We start from the raw sequence: 21,868 nt of genomic DNA, 5'->3' as shown, positions 1-21,868 counted from the left end.
TCTTAAATCTGTGATCAGGAAATAAGGATTTCTTTGAAGCAGCGGTTCTTTTACTGAAACAAGCCTGATGCTCACTCTAAAAAAGTGGTAACGTTTAATGAGTGGACTGCCTGCAGTTGTTTTACTGTGAAATATTTTTTTTTTTTTTTTTCCAAATGTCTTCTGATGCCATCTACTCCTAGACAAAATCACAATTGTCAGTGTGAAGTGCAGGTGTTCTGAAATATATGACGAAGCCTCATTGCTTTGTTCTTTTGGGAAGGATGACTGCAGTGAGTGCCTGTAACGTTACCACTGCTGGTGAGCAGACAACTTCACAAGCTGTTTTCAGTACCACACCAAATCACTCTGACTCGGGAGTCACTGAACTCTAACTTATTGTCCACTTAATGAGATAACTCTACCAAACTCACAGTGAGTTCTTCATAGCTTTTTGATCCCAACACAGAAGCAGGAATTCTGTGTGCAGTGAGAAGTCTGATCTGTGAACATCTACTGATGGTAAACGGGTGTTCAGGAAGGTAAGAAGTTGCACAGGAGAACGTCTTAACTACGCTTACTCTTCTCCAGAGTATGATTTGTAGTGGAGCTTTGTACTTGAGATACAGACTGGACTTTGTGCACAGACTTGGAGTTGTCACCCGCCCTCATTTATCAGACGAGCAGAACAACAACTCCAGTTACCTTCTAGTAATTGGCTCTCTAAGGACATTTCACTTCTGCTTCCCTGTAAGACCCATTAAACCTCATTTCACCGTACCCATGTTGGATTTCTAATGTTGTGTAACTTCGTATATGTGCAGTAAATATTACTGCTGCAGAATAAAAAGGATGTTTTCTCGTAGAAACAGCAGTGTGTCACAAATTCTGCTAAGTTTGCTATTGCCTGCTTCTCTAAAATGTTATGTATGGGTCTTCCATTTAACTCTTGGGGGCTTTTATTCCCTATGGTTTTTCTGTTGTTTTTTATTACAGAATATGTATTTTTGTAAACTGTTTTAATTGTAAATAGCATTCATCAGTGTTATAGACAACAATGACTTTTAAAATAAAAGCAAAACCATTCTTTTGAAAAGTAAAGACATTTTTGTGTTAATGAGACTTTTAACGCTTTCAAGTCTTGAACACGACAGGAATGTTATGTGAAGTATGGAAAAAAACTGTGGCACTGCTGGCGCTTCATTATCTGCAGGATTTAGGAGTTCTGTTGTAAGTAATTGTGCACTTGTACTTTCCTGAGTGCAAAGAAAATACAACTGATGGGTAATCGGCTGAAGCATGTGATCTCCGTGCTTGCTTTTGTCTCCTCTGCTTCCTTATTCATGTTGAAAGTTGCTCCCAAAGAAATTAGTCTTGTGCTGCTGTGAAATTGGAATAGGTTCTATCCCGCTTTACCTCTGTAGAGGCTTCTTCCAGTGGCTGCAGACGTCACTTGTCATGACTGGTAAGCAGGGGAAGGCGATTTTTACTGGAGCTCAGAAGCCCCATCCCAGTTGAGTATCTTTGAGAACCTACCGTGCCACTTTGTGGTGAACCTTGCAGCCATTCACACAATCTGACTGGAGTAACAGCTAATCTGGCTTCATTCTTGCAAGCTGGTTTCAAAACGTTGGTATTACTGCTTTGTTGTCAGGTTACTATTGGTGCTTTATCAGATGTCATTTCAAAAGTGCCTTTACAGGACAGCTAAGCAGCACTTACTCTCAGATTGTCCAGCTGGGCTTCTGTACATCTGCTTCCCTGCCATAGCCCCCTTCTGAACATCTTGAATGAAGCATTTTCACAATTGGCCCCTGTCTACTTGGCAAAGGCAGAAGAAACAGTTATTTGGAAGTGACAACACAATAACTGCAAACCCCTTCTGTTAGCTGTGATTTAGAAGGGAAGGCAGAAGCAGGGCTGAACACACTGTAACACTGGTCATAAAAGGGAATGTTTGTTTTCAGGACCGGACAGTTTAACATTCAGACAAGAACTGCTGAAATTTCACTGTCTTTTATTTGCATATGAAACTTGAAAACAGACAATTCTTACACTGAACTCAAAGCTGTTACTTGTTCAGCTCTTCATTCGCTTCCCTCCATATTTTTTCCTCTATTTTGAAGTATTGTACTCTCGCAGCATATTGAATTCCAGCCAGGGCTGCTTCCACTTCTGTGCTTCCTTCATTTTTTTTCTCGGGTAGCTCAAATTTTATTCCTTTTATGTTGTATTTCGGCCTCTCCCACCGTTTTGACCATGGTTGAGGTTTCATTCTGACCTGCAGCTAGAGGGAAAGATTTTTTTTAAAAAAGAAAAAAGGTATTAAAAGGTCAGAAGGTCAGAATTCTGACTGTGAAGCAAAGCAGTGAGACAAGTGCTGCTTTAAGAGAAGAGAGCAGCCCGATCTGTCAGCAAACTAAGGGACTGCTGGACACCAGTGGGAGAAAAGGGATTTGGGGGCTGTGTGGCTGTTACGTTTGTTCATATACCTAAATAACACTGATTTATTACACCGTCCTTAAGTTGATATGCTGTTAACTCTCTTCTACGCTTCTAACTCTGTTACTTACTAAGGAAAGAAGAATAGGACAGCAGCCGTTCCTCCTTTTCCCTGTAAGCTAAGTTGGATAGCATTCTTTTACCAGTCTGCCAGACCTTCTGAGATGCAGATCTTGCTAACTGCTCCTTCCACCCCCACATCAGTAGCATTAAGTTTCCATAGCGCTGGCTGTTCTGTCTGCACAGTGTAATACAGAGGCATCTGCAGGCCGTTACTCCTTGCACGTCTCCTAAGTTACCTACTGAGGAAGGCAGGTACTTTGGTTATAAATGTTCTTTCGCTACAGGAAAGCATTAAGGTACCAGATTTTACATGCTTGTATCACCTTGATAACTACCACAACGAAAAGCTGTTTAACAGCCTTCCAGGCCATTGTAGAATGGCCACTTGGAAGAGACTCACAAGGATCATAGGAGTTCAACCCCTGCCTCCACATAAAACCAACCCCTGCCTCCACATAAAACCAGCCACACTATGTCTGAGAGTGGTGTCCAAAGGCTCCTTGAACTCTGGCATGTTTGGGCCTGGGCAACCTGTTCCGTGCACAATCAACCTCTGGTGCAGAAGCTTTTCCACCCTGACCCTCCCCTGATGCAGTCCTCCATCTGGCTCTGAAATGGAGCCCTGCAGAAACCCCAGGTGACTGCTCACCATCCTGATATAATCCCGGTATCAGTCAGAAAGTTAACTAAATTATCGCCTACGTTCCCACTAAAACATTAAACTCCTGCCTTGTTTACAGGAATTTCTTCATGGTCTAAATGAGACACAGATGAAAAAAACACTTTTTTCATCACTTGATAGTAAAAGATAATAAGTTTTTTCTTACTGTTTTTTACAAACAGCTGAAGAGAGCCTACAGGAGACACCACATTCAAGTGGTTATCTTGTGTTGGCAAAGCTTAAGGGGACTCTTAAAACTCTTTTCTGCTCCGATGAATTATACTGTGCCATAGAAATCTCCTTATGCTCTGGAGTTCAACTGTCTGGCAGCTAAGTTGAAGGCACGCTTCCTGACACAGTACTGGCCAGAGCGCCACTACCAACAGATTATTTGCATGGGGTCACTGTGTTTCAGACAGCATGGAGACTTGGCCTCAGAGCCAGGGAATGGCTTGAACACCTCCAGGGACAACAATTCCACCACCTGCCTGGGCATTTTGAGAGGACATTTTTCCTAGTATCCAACGTGAACCTCCCCTGGCACAACTGAAGGCCATCACCTCTTGTCCTCCTGCTGCTCCCCGGGAGGAGAAGCTGACTCCCACCGAGCCGCAACCTCCTTTCAGGTAGTGGTGCAGAGAAATGAGGTTTCCTTTGAATCTCCTCCAGACTGAACAATCCCTGCTCCTTCAGACACTCCCATGATATTGTGCCCCAGATCCTTCACCACTCTGTTGCCCTTCTCTGGACGCGATCCAGGGCCCCAGTGCCTTTCTTGTAGTGAGGGGCCCAAAACTGAGCACAGTACTGGACGTGCAGTTCCACCAGTGCTGAGAACAGCCGGCAGATCGCTTCACCAGTCCTTCTGACTGCACTATTTCTGACACAGGCCAGGATGCTGCTGGCATTCTTGGCCACCTGGGCACACTGCTGGGTACGTGCAGCCAACTGTTGACCAATACCCCCAGTGTGCAACGTATCACATCGTCACTCTCCTCTCAGAGGCAGCACCGCCACTTTAAACACTGTGCCACTTAAAGCAGTGCAGGTGGGTTTCAGAGACATGAAAAATGCTTAGCACAAGAGGAATTCCATTTCACAAACAGAAATACCTGCACTCAGCTCCCAGCTGACCTCGAGATGTGAGGCAAAGGCAGAGGCAGGGCCCGTGTCTCTGTCACCTTCCGACACGCACTTTTTGAGTACCAATGCCTCAGAGCCCTGAGGAATCTGAGGGCGGCCCCCACCGCGGCCTACCCCTTCTACCTCCTCTCCTCTCTCTGCTTCTGCTTGTCAATAATGACGGGCTTCGAGGGAGGCTGGAATTTTGTGGGCTCTGCATCGCCGTTCATTCGACACATCGAGGAAGAAAACCACCCGGTGAAGATAAAACGTTCAGAAAAACACCATTCTCAAAAGGCACCGTTCCCCACAGCCTCGCAGCTCAAACCCCCCGCAGGCGGCTGCCATAGTGACTACGAGTACTTCCGGTCCGCCGGCGCCAGAGCGCAGGGTGGCTACGGCAAGCTCGGAGGGCCAAAACTGCCCTCAGCGCGAAGCGGAGCTGTGTGTCGCTCTACTCCTAACCCCTTCTGAGCTCTGTTCATGATCTGATGGGTGTATTTGAAGTGGAGGGTATTTGACGCTGCTTAGAGAAACGAGGGGCCTGTGAAGAAAAGGAGCGTGCTGCATTTTGTGGTGCAAGATGTTCTGGGAACTGCTGCTAACAATGCCCAGCAGGCTTCCTTTTTGCTGGGGAGAGGTTTAGCAAGGACTTTTTATATGAAAAGGGTTCATCCTATGTTTCCTTTCCACTGACCTTCCGTCGTACTGCTTGAGAAATTGCTATTTCTGGCTGTAGAGAATGCACATGCACCTGCACCTGTATCTGCACAAAGAATCATCTAAACATCTCTGTCCGTGTTTCTTTTTGGCACTGGGATGGAGCTGTGTGGAACACAGACTTGGATGAATCTTCAGTCGGGTGCAGGGATGCGTAATGCTCATCTTAGATGTCACACTGACAGCAGCAGTAGAGAGGCAAATGTCATAGGGTTTCATGGTTTTTTTTTTTTTCCTTTTGTTTCAGTCCTGACTGTGGAAGCATAGAAGCGTTACCCAGACCAATTGAGCATTTGTCACCTGGGCTTTCTACAGATGACATAGGCAGTGGAAGTCAGCATCGCAAGCATCCGTGAGAGCCCTGCAAAAGACTGGTGAGAGTTACCCTGGCGGCCTCCTTTGGAAATCTCAGGTCTCTGTAAGCTCTCAAGCTGTGTCCTAAGTCCTCCCGTGGTGCTGACTCAGCTCTCCCTGTCTTTGGTGTAGGAGAGCTGGTCTTGAACTCCTTCCTGTTTCCTGCCTATCATCTGCTCCCTGCTTTGCCCATGGCCCAGTGAGCCTTTTACTACTCGCCCCCAGATTTGCACGTGTGGATAAGAGCATCTGCTTATGTACGTTTCTTTTCTGCTTGTGGTGTCAGGCTGAGCGACAGCTCCCAGCCGAACTTGTGGTGAGCGAGACACGGAGTAGCTGGAGATGGAGTTCTCTGTGTCACTAAAGCATGAGCTTGATGGCTGCCGTGAGCCAAAGCAAGAGAGTTTGTGTGTTTAATTTCTGTGTTGGGCTGAGCGGGTAGAGCAGGGCAAGGGGGCTGATTTGGATGTGCTGCTTTCCCAATACGGTGCTGTTTGCGTGGCAGTGCTTCTGGCGTTGCAAATTGTGTCAGATGTCAATGAATTCCTTGGAATCTGCTGAGTTGACTTGTGTAGGTTTCGTTCTCCTGTTGAACCCTTCCTGTCCGCTTGTGTGCATAGCCATGGCCTTTGCTTCTTTCTTGCCTTTTTTTCTTGGTTGCGTTTGGCACTGTGCAAGCCGTGAATTGCCAGGGAAGAGCTGGAAGTGCTCTGGAGTTGTGGGGGACAAACTCCTAAGAAACAATGTGCAGCTTCAAAGCCCCGAAAGTTTGGAGAGATGAGAGATGCGCAGCGTGCTGCCTGGTGCAGGACATGATGCGCTCTGCAAGGCGCTTTCCACGAAGAGCTCAGATCTGCGCTCAAACTGCATCCAAAGCAACCCAATGCCCCTGTGCTTGTTGTACCCGGAGGTATCGGTGCCAGGAGTTGCTGCTGTGTTTGCCATGCCATTGTGTCGGCAGGGTGACGTTCATGGGGTCCAATGCCCTCTGTCATTCAAAGCATCCTTGCAGATGTTCCTAGTGAGGGGCATGTTTCATTGACACCATAGGTTGTTTTCTGGAAAATGAAAGAGTGGGCTTGCGTACCCCCAGATGGTTTTCATTTCCTGCTGACCACAGTGCACGTCATGTCTGCTGCCATTGCCCCACGGCCCTGTTGTGGTTTAAGCCGGTGGGTGGCTCAGCACCACACAGTCCTTTGCTTATTCCCCCCTTCCTGGTGGGATGGGGGAGAGAATTATGGGGGAAAAAAAAGAAGGTGGGAGTCATGTGTTGAGAGAAATCTCTTTCCAAAGGTAGAGAAAAGGACAGAAGTAATGGATGCACGCACACACACACACACACACATATATTTATGAACGTATGTAAGAAGTGATGTAGAAGCAGTGGCTCAGCACCTCCCAAGCAATGGCCAAGCAGAAGAAGAGAGAAGAGACTGAGATGAACTCCCACCCCATCCATAACCCATTCCACTTGATGTCATATGGTATGGAATATCCCTTTGGCCCGTTGAAGTCAGCTGTCCTCATTTGGTTTCCTCCCAGCTCCTTCTTGAGAGCTTTGCTGAGAACGGCCTTGGCTCTGTCCAAGTCTGCTTCTCAGAAATTATAAACATCAGAGTGTTCTCACTGTTGTAGCATCATAAGAGAGACTGAAGAAAAATCGATCCCACCTGAGACTAAGGCAGCCCCCCAGTGTCTGTGCAGTGAGACGTGTGGGGCTGCAGGTTCTGCATTTCCCTGGCAGCATTGGCCAGGGATGCTGGGGAGGTTTGTGTGCTCAGCTTGGGCATCGCGCTGCTGTGCCTGTCAACACAGCATGCTTCGTGCTCTCCAAGCAACAGAACAGCGTTTCATCACCAAGGTGCCGTAATATTTACTGGAACCAGATGCATTTGTGTCTCTGAGGTTGGGTTTACCCTACGAGCGCTTCTGGAAGGAGCTGTTTTGATTCTCTTTGTCCGTGTGCGAGACGCGCTTATCCCACTTGTGTTCTGTGCTTTGGTATTACTCTTGGTGGACAGAAGGAGCTGGTGGATTCAGCAGCAGTAGATTCTGTTGGTTTCCTCTCTGCTGCTTCATCCCTGGAGCTCGCTGCTGCACAGAAGAGTCCAGGCGTGTTTATCCCAGGGCTGCTGTAAAGGGGAGCCCGGTTGGCGTAGCAGCGAGCAGCAGCTAACGGGCTGTGCAGAGGAGGGCTTTGCAGAAGGAGCAGGAGTGCCTGCGTCCATCTGTATCCTCAGATACGTTCTGGCGGTGAGGCAGCAGCTGTGGCCACAGTGACTGAATGCAGACTTGGCCTGGGGCTGCCACGTGGCGCTTCCTAGCCCGCTAATATACCTGGCAAAGCACAGCCACCCTGCACCCACAGCAAGCGTTTGTCTTAGTGTCGTGTTTCATGCTGTCTTGTGAAGCTCAGGCACTGGGGGCAGCTTCCCCCCAAAGAAAAGGAGGAGGAAATGAGGTCGTCATGGAAGCCAAAAGGCAAAAATGCGCTCGGGAAAGAAATTGGCAAAGCAGGCTGGTAGTAGTGCTGTGTTTCTCTTCCTTTATTTCCATCCAGGTGCAAGAGATGGCTGCTCTACGCTGCCCTTGGATGCAAAGAAGGACCCTAGTGTGGATTTGCCATAGGCCCAGCAAGAGGCTCAACAGGACCAAGCGCCGGGTCCTGCACTTTGGTCCCGACAACCCCATGCCAGCTTCTCCAGGATTTGGCTGGGATGGAATTCCAACCACGCACTGATTTCTCGAACGCTGGGGTGCCCTGTTGGAATCCTGTGGTCTTGTGACGTGGTCTTGCCTCCCCACCTTGTCCGTCCATGGTGGAGCAGCCGGGTGGCCCTTAGTGATGTCATAAGCGGCTAGAATGAGGGGAGGAGCAGCGCGTGCTGCTTCCCTTCATTGGAGCGCTTGAGCTCGGCGTGAGTACGTGGCTTGTTGCACTTGTGCATCGACTGAGTCTGTTCGTCTTCATCCCGTCTTGCGCAGCGCCTTGTAGGTAAGCTGAGACGGTGTGGGATAGACGGGTGGGCAGTGAGGACTTGAGGACTGCTGGCTGGTGGAGCTCCTAGGATCATATTGCTTAGTCTTGACCTTCAGAGGCCATTTTCCACCGGGCCATCCATTCCAAAGCCATCCATCAAGGTGGCATTTGTCCCACGATTCTTCCCTGGTTCTTCCCTTTGCTCAATTGTGGAGGCTCACTGACCTGCTCTTTCTCCCTCCCCTGCCCACCCTCCGCCTGCTCCCTTGGTGCAGCTTTTGCTCACGGAAGATCAGAGCAAAGTGACAAGGAACGGCTGCGGGTTCGAGGATCTTCTTCTCCCTTGTTCTGATCTCTTGCCAGGTACGTGCCATGTTTTGTATTGCCACATGGTTCAGCAGCCCGTGTTTAGTCACACCGTGTGTAGTAACACAGCCTCGTCCAGCTGAAATGCAGCTCTGGTCACGTGTGGGATTTTTCCACTTCCTCTCCAGCTCAACCCTCAGCAGGATGCTGCCTGTAGTGCTGGGAGCAGCTAGTGTGAAGGAAGGCAATCCCTTAGGCAAAGAGCCCTAGCCGCAGTTTGTGCAGAGCTGCACAACATGAGCCAGGGGCACAAGCGTGCATGCTTTGGCTGTGTGAGTGTGCCCGACAGCTGTAGGGAGCACAGCGGGCATGCAGGCAGAGGAAATGCGTGGGCAAGGCTGCGGCCGGCGCTGGTGGTGAGGCTGCTGCTGGGAGCCGGGGGCTGGGGAGCAGCTCCAGCCCCAGCAGTGACACCTCTCCCTGGCCTGCTACTGCGCTCTCAGCGTGCTCGGGGCAAATGCATCTGCTGCTTTGTGCCAGAGTCCCCATCTGCTAGCAGAGGGACAGCGACTTGGTCCAATGCTGCGTATTGCAACAGCTGTCCCGTTTGAATAGACTGCACAGTGGTTGTTTCTAGAACAGCTGCCTCCGCCAGTGGGCAACTGAGAGTAGTTCTGAAGAGGACTCTCAATCCAGTGCTGTGTGAACACAGGAAATGTGATTCTTTTCTGTTGCAGCTTGTCGCGCCTGCTGTGATGGGCATCGCGAGCAGCGAGATCAGCCGTGGGCCTGACCGGGCGTTGACGGAGGTACAGTGTGAAGCTCTGCTTGGTCTCTGTTCCCTGACTTGAGCCAGCAGTGTGAGCCACCGGTGTGCTCTCCTGCTTTTCAAGAGAGAGAGCATCCTTCCGGCTCTCTCGGTGTCCCTGAAGAGCTGCCTTAAAAGCTTCATTGCCTTGCTAGTGGCATCGAGATGGCACCCTGAAATCCTCCTTGTTTGTCCTCAGCTCCTCACCATGGCCTGTGCTCTCTGTTTCAGCCTGAGAACCAGGGGAAGCCTCTGCTGGTCGATGAGGAGTCATCTCTTAATATTCCAGCTATTGCTGCTGGCCATGTTATCAAGAGCTATGTTGCCCAGGCAGCGGATGAGCTCTCCTTGGAGGTAAGCAGTTAAAGAAGGCATTCCTTGTTGTCACGGACAGAAGAGTATGACATGTGAATGCATCAGGAATATTCTCAGACACCTTCAGAATGCCTTGTGAGGTGAAACCCAGAAGATGCAGGTCCAGATAGGACTTGCACAGGGCTGGATGCAGGGAGGAGTTCAGCCATGTCTAAAAGACGTTTTGATTTGGCATGCTTGCACTGTATTCTGTCTGGTGTGTAAGGCAGTGACTCTTGTACCTCCACGTTCAGCTTTCCGACGGGAAATGCCTGAAGAGCTTCCCTGGTGCAATTGCTCTTAAGCTGTGCGCTCTTTGGCAGTGCAGAAGAAGGGTGCCATTTCAGCTGTGCTTTCCTCCCAGCTGTGCTGACGCTGGGATTGATGTTGCAATGTCTTGCAGGTGGGAGACCTGGTGTGCATTACTGCTATGCCAGCAAAGGAGCAGAGCCCCTGGTGGAGAGGCAAGCGTGGCTTTCAGGTAGGCACAAGCTTCAGACTCGTGGGCGCAACTGCAGTTAAGTCAGGAACGTCAGCTTCGAGCTGCTTGGCCCGCACAGGGTGGCTTCTGGTCGTCAACAATTTCCCTGTGTCGCTGTCAGAGGACTTTCCCTTTGGCTCTGGGCTTGGGTAGGAAACTGTCTCCTCATGTGACTTAGAAGCAAGAGCCTCTCGTGCTCCATACGCAGTCAGAAGTTGACCACCTCTGTCCATTTTACAAGCACGGAGGACAGAGCCATCTTCTCTGGAACTAATTATTGCTTTTGTAGGTCTTCTGGCTGCAAATGTTGAATGAGGGTTACTTTTCTGCAGGCCAATCTGTCTTGGTTTAACAGTTGAGGCCTGAGAAATGCTGCATTCAGTATTCCATCCCTCTTTTTGTTCTTGTTCCAGGTTGGGTTTTTCCCCGGGGAGTGCGTGGAGCTCATTAACGGAAAACTTCCTGAGGCCCTCATCAATTCAGCACCAAAGCCAGGTACGGATGTTACATGTGATGGCGCGGGGAAGTCACATGGAGTCTTTTTCTGGGTATGTTCTGTGTTGAATACCTCCTTTATCCATCCCACGTTCTCCTCTGTGTTGATGATCCTTCCTGCATCCCACGGGGCGTAGGGCTGCTGTTTTGTAGGCAGTGAGAATGAGGGCTTGGGCAAATGCTTGAATCCTTGTAGAATGCTGGCAATGTTCTTGCCGCTTTGACGCGCTCTGTAGCATGTGTTTCCGCTCAGCCTGGTCGCACTGAGCCCAACCTGAAATGAACTGGTTTCTTCCTTTTGTTGTGCAGTGCCAAAGAAGCGTGGCAAGCTCCTCAGCTTCCTTCGTTCCTTCGTGAAGGCCCGCCCAAAGGAACCGAAGCAGCGGGAGATGGAGAAGGAGAAGGAGAAGGAAGGGGTGTTTGGCTGTGACCTGGGAGAGCATCTTCTCCACTCTGGCCGTGATGGTAAGGAACAGCCCGTTCCTGAGAGCTTCCTCCCTCTGTTGGGCATGTAAAGATGAAAGGGAGATCGTGTCTAGCAAGGGACAGCGGTGATAGCGGTGGAGAAACGTGAAATGGGAGTTATGGCTGAAAGGGAAGCTGAAGCTAATGCTCATAGGAGACCGGCACACTTGTATTTGCTTAAAGCCAAAGGTGTAAACCAATCCCACGCTAGCCTGAAAACCAAGGAAGCCTTTTGGCCCAAGAGAGTGTAGTGCGTCAGTTTCCTAGCTCTTCTGGACATGAGGTCTCACGCCTCCATTGCGGTGGGAGCTGTGATGGGACTTGTGGCAGTGTCTCTGGCTTCCCCAGAATTACTTTCTGCAGGCTGCTTGGCAGGTCCTGGCATTTCTTGAAAGCCAAGAACACGTCCGTGTCCAGTTTTGTCCCCGGCTCCTGCCTGTCTGCGCCGTCTGCGACAGCCTTTTTTCTCCTCTACGGAGGAGGCAAGCAGTAGCCCGGCTGGGCTTAGTGGATGGGATGTGACAGGGGCAGCGGCTGAAGCAGGACTTGAATCAGGAGCTCAGCTAAGCGCTGGCCCTTGTTCTGTAGTCCCCCAGGTCGTGCAGAGCTGCGCTGAGTTCATTGAGCAGCACGGCGTGGTGCAGGGGATCTACCGCCTGTCCGGCGTGGCGTCCAAGATCCAGAAGCTGCGGTAAGAGTGCTTCTGGACTGTATGTTGTCTTGCTTTGGAGTTGTTTTCCTCTTTCTCCAAGCCCTCTGTTTTTGTGTCCTTCTCTCCAGCCATGACTTTGAGTCGGAGCAGATTCCGGAGCTCACCGTCCGGGACATTCACAGCGTGAGCTCCCTGTGCAAGATGTACTTCAGGGAGCTCCCGAGCCCTCTGCTGCCCGAGCAGCTGCATGGCAAGTTCTCGGTAAGCACAAGGCAATGGCCTTCATGTACCTCATCGTGGCCTTTCCCATCCACACACACGCCTGCGCACCTTTTTTTGGTCTTTTTTCTGTTGAAGCTGGGGTTTTGATGGACATCCAGTGGGTGTCTCTGTACAACAAGCAGCTCGTGCTTCCTGCACACCGGGTGCACCGTAACACCTGGTGTGTGCATCCTGCCACTGGAAATGTGGGAGATGGGAAGCAGCAGTGCCCTCTGCAGCTCTTGAGGCCCTTTTTCTGTTAGCCCCATACACTTGACTCGCATGATGTGTGTCTCATTCCCTTTCTGCTTTCTTCCAGGACTGCTGTTTGTGCCGGTACAGATGAGGAGCGGTTGCTCCGCAGTGCAGGAGGTCATTCCAGCAGCTGCCCTGCGCCTCACTACAGGTCAGAAAACTGCTGCCCTCAGTCTGGGGAGCTCAGCCCTGCTGCACTTCAGAGGGCGATGATGCGATGGCAGGCTTTGTGTCACGCTGGCAACGTGATGCCTGTGTGTGTTGAAGTGGTGGATGGCTGCGTGGGGTGAATGGATTGGGTCAGCTCCTGGGCACGGGGGCACGGCTGGTGCAGCTGATGGCTGCAGCTGTGCTGTGCTGGGGCTTGGTGCTGCAGCGTGGCACTTGGGAAAGCTTGATCTACTTGCTAGTAGCAAGAACAGGCATGAGTGAGGTTTGTTTGGTGAATGTGAGCACGGCGTGCTCAGTGGTGCTGAAGGTTTGGCTCTTGCTTTCCAGGACGCTGGAGTACCTGCTGAGACACTTGGCTTGTCTCGCTGGGAGCTGCTCCATCACAAACATGCCCGCTAAGAACTTAGCGATTGTGTGGGCTCCCAACCTCTTCAGGTAAACTTCTTTTTCCGTCTCAGCACAAGGCTTAGATCTGTTCTCCCCACGGGCACACTTTGGAGAGGAGGACAATTTGTGCTCTCTTGGTTTTGTCAGATGGGGCTGGTGTGTCCTTGATCACCCGGGAGAATGTCTTCAGTGGCATCAGTGCTTGCCCACTGCAGAAGTCTCCAGAGCCCAACTGGACAGCCTTTGGCTGCCCAAATGCCCAAACGTGGGGAAACGATCTCGGGTCAATGACTTCTCCAATCTGCCTTTTCTACAGATCCCAGCAGAACGAGGCTGCCCTGCGCCAGCGGAAGAGCTGCCTGCGAGGAACTGCAGAGGCAGTCGCATGTGGTAGAGTTCATCATCAACCACACCGACGTCCTCTTCTGCTCCAGCTCCACATCAGGCATCGGAGATGGAGCAGGTGAGCGTCTTCCTGCATGAGCTTTGTCTTGATGAGGACACCTTGATCAAATGCAAGCCTTCTCCAGGATTGCTGAGATACGCTTTTGCTATCGAGGGGGCCAGCAAATTTGTGGGCTTAGATGAGAATATGGCATCCTCTGTGGCTGGATGCGGAGAATGTCCAAGCCCAAAGTTGAGCATGAGAAAACCGTCCCTGTCATGGTGATGTTTTGCGTGCAGGTGAAGCTTGATGAAAGGGTTTTGACCTCCTCTTTTTCCAGTGGTTCAGATAAGCAAGGCTGAGAGATGTGCGGCACCTCCCCCAGAAGTGTGATGGCTGTGCCGCTGCTTTCTGATACTCCCTCTTAGCTGTGGTCTTTCCTTCCAGGGCGCAGTTCTCCATCAGGATCCCAAGTCTGTGCAGGTGTCTTCTCCTGCCACCAAGCTGCTCACCGTGGAGGAGGCACAGGCACAGAGGGGAGGCCACAGCAGCTCTCCCGCTGTGACAGAGAGCAAGGACATGGAAGTGGAAGAAGGCCCCGCAGCTGCGCGGGGGAAATTCCACACAATCATTGACTTTCCATCTGAAAGGTAAAGAGGACTTTCCTTTTCCAGCAGCTTCCTATCAGACTTGGTTGTTTGGGCTTTTGTGGGTTTTTCTCCACTATTGCAAGAGCAAAAACCTTGCAGAAAGTACGTGACGGCAATGGTGCGTGTGGTGGTGTACTGAATGTCCCCTCCCTTTGGACTCTGAGGTTCAACTAACAGGCATGCTCTGCATCTGGGTTGACATGGCTGAGGGGAATGTAGCCAGCAAGACTCCAGGGCTGAGCTCTAGGCATGGAACCGTCGTCAACCATGTGAATCAGAGCGAGCTTCTAAGTTGTGTTTCAGCAGGAACCAGGCAGTGCTAGGAACAAGCAAGTGTTGGCAAGAGCTCAGGGCAGCTCTTCCCTCACCCTGCACCATGCACGACTCACACCGCTCCCTCTTTTCTCCCTCCAGACCAAGTCCACCCAGCAGGGTGAAGGAATCCCCAGCATGCAGTTGGTGTTCCTGTTTCAAGCCCAGAAAACCATCCTCTGTGGCCAAACGCCAACTGCAGCGCGATGCCAGGGAGCCCTCGGAAACAGAGGTGGTGGTCCTGGCAGGTAAGGGTGCACATCCAGCTGTCAAAACCCTGCTTGTCAGCGCCATGGAATTCATGCTTGGAGTCCACACAAAAGAGAAAGACAAACAAACAAAGCGCAACAGTTCCTTTCGAGACAGTGCCCCTTCTGTTGCTATTGTCCTATTGGCTTTGTCCTGCTGCCACTGCATAAGCAAATCTCAAGAACCACTCTCATCATTCAGCTTGTGCAAGTTTGCCACTAACTGTTTGCCTGTGTATCTACTCCTTCCTAGGTGAACCGAGCCCTCGTCCACACAGAAGAGCCAGAGCGTATAGCGATGGTTCACTGTGTGCTTCCATGTATGGAGAGCTGCTAGGAAGCATGAATCACTGCAGCTCGGATGACAGCCTGCCATATAACATCAGTGAGGGAATGAATGTCTTGATCCAGGTGGAAGCCCTCATCTCTCCCAGCGGTGCAGAAGACGCTGACCTGAGCCTGCCAGAAACAACAGTCACCGAGCTGGACTGTGACGGGGCACCATTGCAGTGCAGCCCAGCCCAAGCACAGCCCGAGTGCCCCGACAGCAGCAGCTCCATGCAGGAGCAGGTCAGCGTCAGCCAGGAGGAGCCGAGCCTGGTGGAGGGGGACGTAGAATCAGAGCTCCAGTCCCAGGCACCGGGCAGCAGCACGAGCTCTGAGCCCCTCTCTCCTGAACATGAAAGGATGAGTCCCATCTGTACACCGGACCTCTCACCAAAAGGCCCTCCTGGCTGTTAAGGAATAAAAGCACGCTGGTGCTGGATCAACGCCTTGACTGCCTTCTGAGTCTTCATTCCCAGGGATTGGGCTGGATGCAAGCAACAGCAAGGCAGCTCATGTTGCAAGGCTATGGCTGTGGGCTGTGCGTGCAGCAGAGCTGTGGGTTTGTTCCCATTTTGTCTGGCTGTGGGATGCCTGCAGCGAGAGCTGTGCTCCCGTAGTGTATGGTAGCAAAGAATCTCCAGCATCCCGGATGCTGCTCATGATCATGCCCAGCTTGCTGGCTGTGGCTTTGTGATGCTTTTGAGTGAGGGCTTTTGGATGCTCCTGGATGCCTCGGCTGGTCCCCGCCAGCTGTCTCCTCTCTCCCGCCGTGTCCATTCCTGGCTCCCAGCTACGAGCTGGCCCTGCAGAGCATCTGCAGCCCTGTCAGCATCAGCATCCAGCAGCGGCAGGAGGAGCTCCCCCTGACCAATGCCAGGCAGTACTGCTCGGTCTGCAGGTTAGCTGCCATTTACATCTGGGTGTCTCTTGCAGAAGACTCATACAGCAGAGCATTTTCCTCATCTGCAGCACGCAAATGCTACAAAAGCAGAAACAACCCAGGAAGCTGTGGGTTTGGGAGTCTGCATGGACATGCACTGTCTGTGTTTTCTGGTGCTCTGCCATCCCTTTTGTCCTTCTCCTTGCTTGTCCATATGCTGCTCAGGAATGGAAAGCTGCATGTCCCCTAATTCCCCAGAAACCCAACTTAGGTGAGTGGTTGCCTGAACAGGTAAGGACCATGTACATATACTAATCTTTCCCATTGCACAGTGTGGCAGTGCTGCCAGACTTTGTTATGGCTCTGTAGGGCACCTTCCAAGCTTTGTGTCATTTTCCTCTCACCTTTCCCTGTTTTTCCCCGAGGTTTTGCCTTGCTTTGCTCTTTTATTCCTGCTACCTTCCTCTGTGTTGCTCAGGTGCTGCAGTTCCTTTGTGAATATAAAATCCTGAAGCACTGCTGCTCCACAAGAGAGCTGCCCTGTCAGGTTGCATTGCTTCACTTGTGAAGGCCCAGGGCCTTTTTCTGGGGCCCTCGAGCATAGAAGCGAATGGCAGCGGGAGGCCTGAGTGGCTGGGATGTAGCCTAAATTTTAATCTTGACTGCGATGGTGACCTAAAGGCCTGCAACTGAGGAATGATCCTGGGATGGAACAAAGTATCCTGACAGTTTTGAGACAGCTTGTAGTTGTGGCTGTAGCCACAGGTGTTTTGTTTTGTAGAGGGAGCTCATGTGGGTTGTAGGTCTTGTTCTTGCGAAGACTTGTTCTGCAACAGGTGTTCCACTTGGGCTCCGTAGCACGTGCTGGCCATGCGGGTACAGCATGCAATGGAACAAACCCTGCAGGCCCTGGGGAGAGGCAAAGCAGGAGAGTGGCTGCCCCACGGTGGGGATGAAAGGCAGAGTGCCCTTTGAAGCAGGGGATGCCCTGCTGGCTCTGCCGATCGCATCCACTGCTGGCACGTTCCTTCTTCCTCCTTTCTGGCAGTTTGCTGTCGAGCAGATTGAGGTGGAAGTCGAAGACTCAAATCCAATGTTGCGAAGCCACTGCGGATGCCAAATCCCTGCACGGGAGACCTGGCTGTGTGCAGGAGTTACTGCAGGATGAGGAGCTGCTATTGGTCTTCAAGCAGGTAGGAGTTTGTTATCCACGCATAATACTGTATGTATTTGTTGTTGGTGGTGTTGTTTTAAAATCAGTGCCAGTATGCAGTCTGATCCGATGTGTTTGAAAAGTGTGGTGTAAGGATTTGTCAGCTGAGAACAGCAGCAGAACATGGGGCTGTTGCAGGGGGAAGGCGTGGGGAAGGAAGCGGGGAAAGGAAAGGGAAAGCCTGGAAAAGGAATGGGGAAGGCACGGGGTGAAGGAAGGGGGCAAGACACGGGAATGAAGGGGAAAGGACAGAATACCTGTAGAGCAGCCTAAAAAGCAGTAACAAGCTCTGGGAGGACCGTAGAGTGCCAGATTCTGTACTGGGTGTTTATCTGTGTGTGTACGTTGTCACTGTTTGTGCCTGGCTGCACTGCTCCAGCCCAGAGCCCGCTGCCTGCAGCTGCATCTTTGCTTCCTGCCCTCCTGCCCGGAGCCCCACGGGTGCTCCCACAACTCCCTTCCCACCCCCAAAATGCCAGAGAAGACACCTGGCAGTGGGATGGAGGAATCCCAGCAGCCCGTTTTCCCTCTGCCTGCAGCTCTCTCCTCCTCTGCCACACAGGGCTCCAGACTGTCCAATGGGAAAGACGTGGGGGAAAGGGAGTGCTGGCAGGAGCGACTGCTGCGGCTGACTGGGGAGGGTCTGCATCCCACGTGCCCTCCTGTGCTCTCTCTCCAGCTGCAGGAGGGCCAGAGAAGGGCAGATGAAAGCTGCAGCTGAGCCTGATGGACCTGCACAGCTCTCGGGCTGTCTTCCAGAGGTAGCTGTGATTTACATTAGGTAGCTGTGAAATACATGAAAGCACGAAGAAGACAGAGGCTGAGTGAACACCAATATGGCGCTCTGCTTTCTGCCAACATGCTTTAATTTTGTTGTCGTTAAATGTACTGGGCAGTTACATTTGGGTATGTGAATATTTAGAAACAGTGCAACAGATGCTGGCAAAAAGTAATTTTTTTATCTTTTGTTTTTTATTATTATTATTCTTATTTTCTTTTTGTAAAGCTCTTAGCACGGCTTTCCTGAGTTTGGAGGAGTTTCCCTCTGTTTTCTTCGTCTTCACCCCCACCGCCCCCCACTTCTCATTCCGTGTTCTTCCCCCGTCATCGCGACAGAGCACTGACCGCCAGCGATTGCGCCGCGGGCCGCATCGATCCCGTCGAGGTTCTTTCCGCGGTCTCTGCCGCCACCTCGTGGCCAATGCGCGGAACTGCCGCTGTCCGCTGCTCAGTCCTGCAGGCGGCACAACGCGTGCGCGTAGGAATGCGGAAGTGGCTTCGTAACCGCTCTGTGCAGCTCATCCGCCGCTCTCTATTGTGATTAGTCCTCCAGGTCACAGCGAGCATGCGCCCGACGACTCCGAACTGGCAACTGTTGCTCCTAAGCGCTACGCGTGCGGGCGAGCTGCCGATTCTCAGACCGCCGGCTCAGCGATCTCCTCCTTCTAAACCAGGCTGCCCCTCATCTATTTCCACGGCGGCACCGAACGTACGCGGCCGCCATTCCGCCGATCGGCCACGCGGGGGCGCCAGAGACCGCGGAAACACGTACCATCGTGCAGCTGAAACACAAACATCTGCCGTTCACTTGTGTGAACCTCTGTGTATGCATACTCTTTTGTACAGACTGCTGCTGGCCTGCTTGTGTTCAAAGAATTTCCACTGAAGTGGACTAAATATTTCTGTGGAATTCTATGCTTTTTTTTTTTTGGCCTTGATCACCTGAAAGAAATGGATGAAATGATGCGGGGAGTTCAAGTACAATCAAATGTGAAAGACTATCAAGAGTGGGAGACCTATTTGGAAAGTAACAAGAAGGGGAGGGAGAACGTGTCTGGTAGTAATAGCTTGGTGATATTAAGTTGGTATAAATTAAGTGGGACGCACTGATGTATGCTGTATTCCTACCCACATCGACTTGGGTAGAATCTGTTCAGTGTAACGTCGCTACACTTGCCATATTATGCTCTTTAGGAGCGTGTTGTGTAGAGGAATATGGGTAACATGTCAGTGGGGGTACCTTCAGAACTACCACTACGTCAGTGACATTTGGTGTTTTCCAAAGCATGAATCTTGTCCACACACAGTGCTTCTGTAAATGTTGGTATGGGTAAGTCTTGCAGTTCTTCTTTGCTCCAATGCAGGTGCTCTTATTAGCAAGGATTTTGTGCTTTGTTTTAAGCGCGAAGATGTTAGGAATGTCCTAAAAACTGTTGGACTTGTCGTGGTTTTGATGTCTGAGTGTGTTCTTTTTTAGGATGGCAATCACTGCAGGGACTGCTGCACCCGTGCCCACCAGAGGGAGTATGAGAAAACACGTGGAGAGCACGACAGTTCAAAGATAACTGCCCAGGAAGAGAGAAGAATTCAGATGCTGCTATGAACTACAGGTTCTACCGGGTGCATGAAAACATACGTAGAGAACTTAGTAAACTGTTTTCATGAGGAAGTACGCTGTGTTTTCCATTACCTTCGCTGCCACCCATTTCTTTAAGATGATGAATCAGAGACTACTTTCTTGTTCGAACGGCAAAAATGAGATTTCTTATTGGACAGATGATGAGTGACCAGTTATAAGTCAATTCTATCAGAAACTTGAGATGTCACAGGAAAACAAAGGGGGAACAGACCACCCTCACAGTAACCTAAAATGATAAGGTATGATAGTACGATTGGCTTGAGCTGTGGGCTCACCTGGGTTTTTTTGCTGGAGAAAAAACAGAATGTTATTGGAAGAAGTTTTTTCAGGTGTAGTACACCAGGTGTCCAAAAAGCTGTATCGAGAGGTGGTACTTGCGTTCAGGTTTGGGATCTCAAAATGTAAGTCTTTGCAACGTTTGTGCCTAGTAATAAGGATCTTAAATTAGCGTTTGAGTTGGTATTGTAGCGGGGTTGGTGTGCAGGACTTATCGATGTTATCTGCTGTGTTGCTGTGTCCTTAACTGCAAACCTAACTATTAAAAATACAAAATAAAAAAAGATGGAAGGTTGGAAGATGCTGCACAAAAGCATTTGCCTGATGAAGGCTTACGGACTACTGTCAGGGTGTGCGTGCAGCCTGAGGTGTTTTTTTATGTAACTGTACATAACTGTACAACGGTCTCTCATTGAAGAATGATGCCTGTGAATGGCGAGGTTTCAAAGGCAGGATTGAAGCAACTAATTCGTAACTTAGTGTCCCTGTTGATCACTTTTGGTAGGGGTCTTGGGTAGTCCTTAGTAGGCAATTGGCATTTCATTTGTGGCTTCAGTCTTAAACAGCCTGAAAAACCTGCAGTTGAGCAGGCTCTTGCTTTCAGACTATAATGCTCTTGTTCTCATCTCAACCTATGCTTGAAAAGCCTGTGAATACGTTGTTCATTTGTTAATTCAAACTGATTGAGTTTTACCAGATTTCAGTTAAACACACCAACTAGCTAGAATCTGCTGTACATGCACTTATCAGCAAGCGGAGCCTGTGTCGGTACTGAGAGTGAAAGCAAGATGAGCTGAAAACGGATCTACTTGTATGCAGCACCTGACAAGTTAGCTATGAAGTTAACCATTTACTGTTCTTACTGAAAATCTCATTAAGAAGAACACACAGTTAGAGATGGATTATATTTTCTTTTTCGGCGTGTAATGTTTTCTCCCTCCCTTCTGTCAGTGGGCATACTGTACTAGAGTTGTCCTAGTTGAAATCCTTACACAAGTAGGACGCGTAGTATCACTTTACTCCCGTGTAGAATAAGTGAATATTAGCAGACCAAATGCTCAGTCAGTTTGAATTTACTGATTCAGTGGCTGTCTATCAGTTACTGAAAGGGAAAGGGGGGGGAAAAACACTGGAGTCAGTTTTCCAGTAGATATTAGGTTGTTTGGGACGCAGGCACTGTAGAACAGGAGGACAAAGAAGGATTGACTGATAAAACTGGCAACAGCTGAGAAGAGTGAGCTCGGGGATGTAGCACTTGGATACTAACTGGCTTTTGTTTGTGCCAGGTGGGGTGGGTGCAAAGCATGCAGACTCTGAGTGTGTGGTGCACTTGGAAGAACAGCTGGAAGCATCACCAGGAAGGGCAGAGTCAGAGAGGAAGGGTGGATCTGGGACCCTCCCTGTGCTCACTCAGGTGCCTCACCCCCAGGTCAGGCTGTGACCTGGCAATCCCCCTGCACGAGGGAGCAGCCACAAGCTTGTCTACAGTTCATGATAATATTGGACTGGCTTTAGGACTGGACACTGTGAATTTTTCATCAGGAGGTTTTGTTTACTTTGGTTAGTTTCCAATGAAGAGCAGAGCAGAATCAGTGTTTCTAGCATTCACCTTTTGTCTTGTCCGGTCTCTGGTAGCTGGAATGAGCAAACACAGTAATGATGGATTGGAGAGTGATGAAAAGATTGGAGCTTCTGGCAAACGTCGTGAGCACGAAGGTACGTATCATTACATCTAACTGTAGTAAGTGTGTATCTTGCTTCCTGTGACTTACAGAGGGATGAAGGTACATCTGTAGCGGTTACTAAGCGACGATGATACACCACACGTGCAACAATGCCTTTCCTTTCCCCAAAGGCTCAAGGTTAATGGGAAAACATCCCTTTGTTAATGAGGGTTTTCTTCATGCTGATTGGAATCTGAATGTTAATAGGTACTATTAATTTTAACAAAGTGAAGTGAGGAACGTTCACGAAACTGTAAAGTGATTTTCCCTGCTGTTGGAATAAATATATATGTGATTATATATAGAATACACTGTTGTGATTATTGCACGATGCACAAATAGGCAGGTGGTATTGTTTGCTGGTGGGGTGCAGTGGGTGCATCAGAACAGCTAACCTACCCTCTGTTATCAGCGT

General features: G+C 50.2%; 1 protein-coding gene across 1 annotated transcript in view; it reads left to right on the top strand.

Moving 5' to 3' along the window:
• LOC112530732 (intron Large complex component GCFC2-like) overlaps nt 1–21,868 on the top strand; it is a gene marked incomplete at both ends in the record, with an annotated part of 218,229 nt that overhangs the window by 168,868 nt on the left and 27,493 nt on the right. The window lies entirely within an intron of this gene.

Source organism: Gallus gallus, chromosome Z (genome assembly GCF_016699485.2).
Source record: "Gallus gallus isolate bGalGal1 chromosome Z, bGalGal1.mat.broiler.GRCg7b, whole genome shotgun sequence".
In the NCBI taxonomy this organism is placed as follows: Eukaryota; Metazoa; Chordata; class Aves; order Galliformes; family Phasianidae; genus Gallus; species Gallus gallus.
The sequence above is the reverse complement of the archived record's forward strand: the minus strand, read 5'-3'. Positions and strand labels throughout refer to the sequence as shown.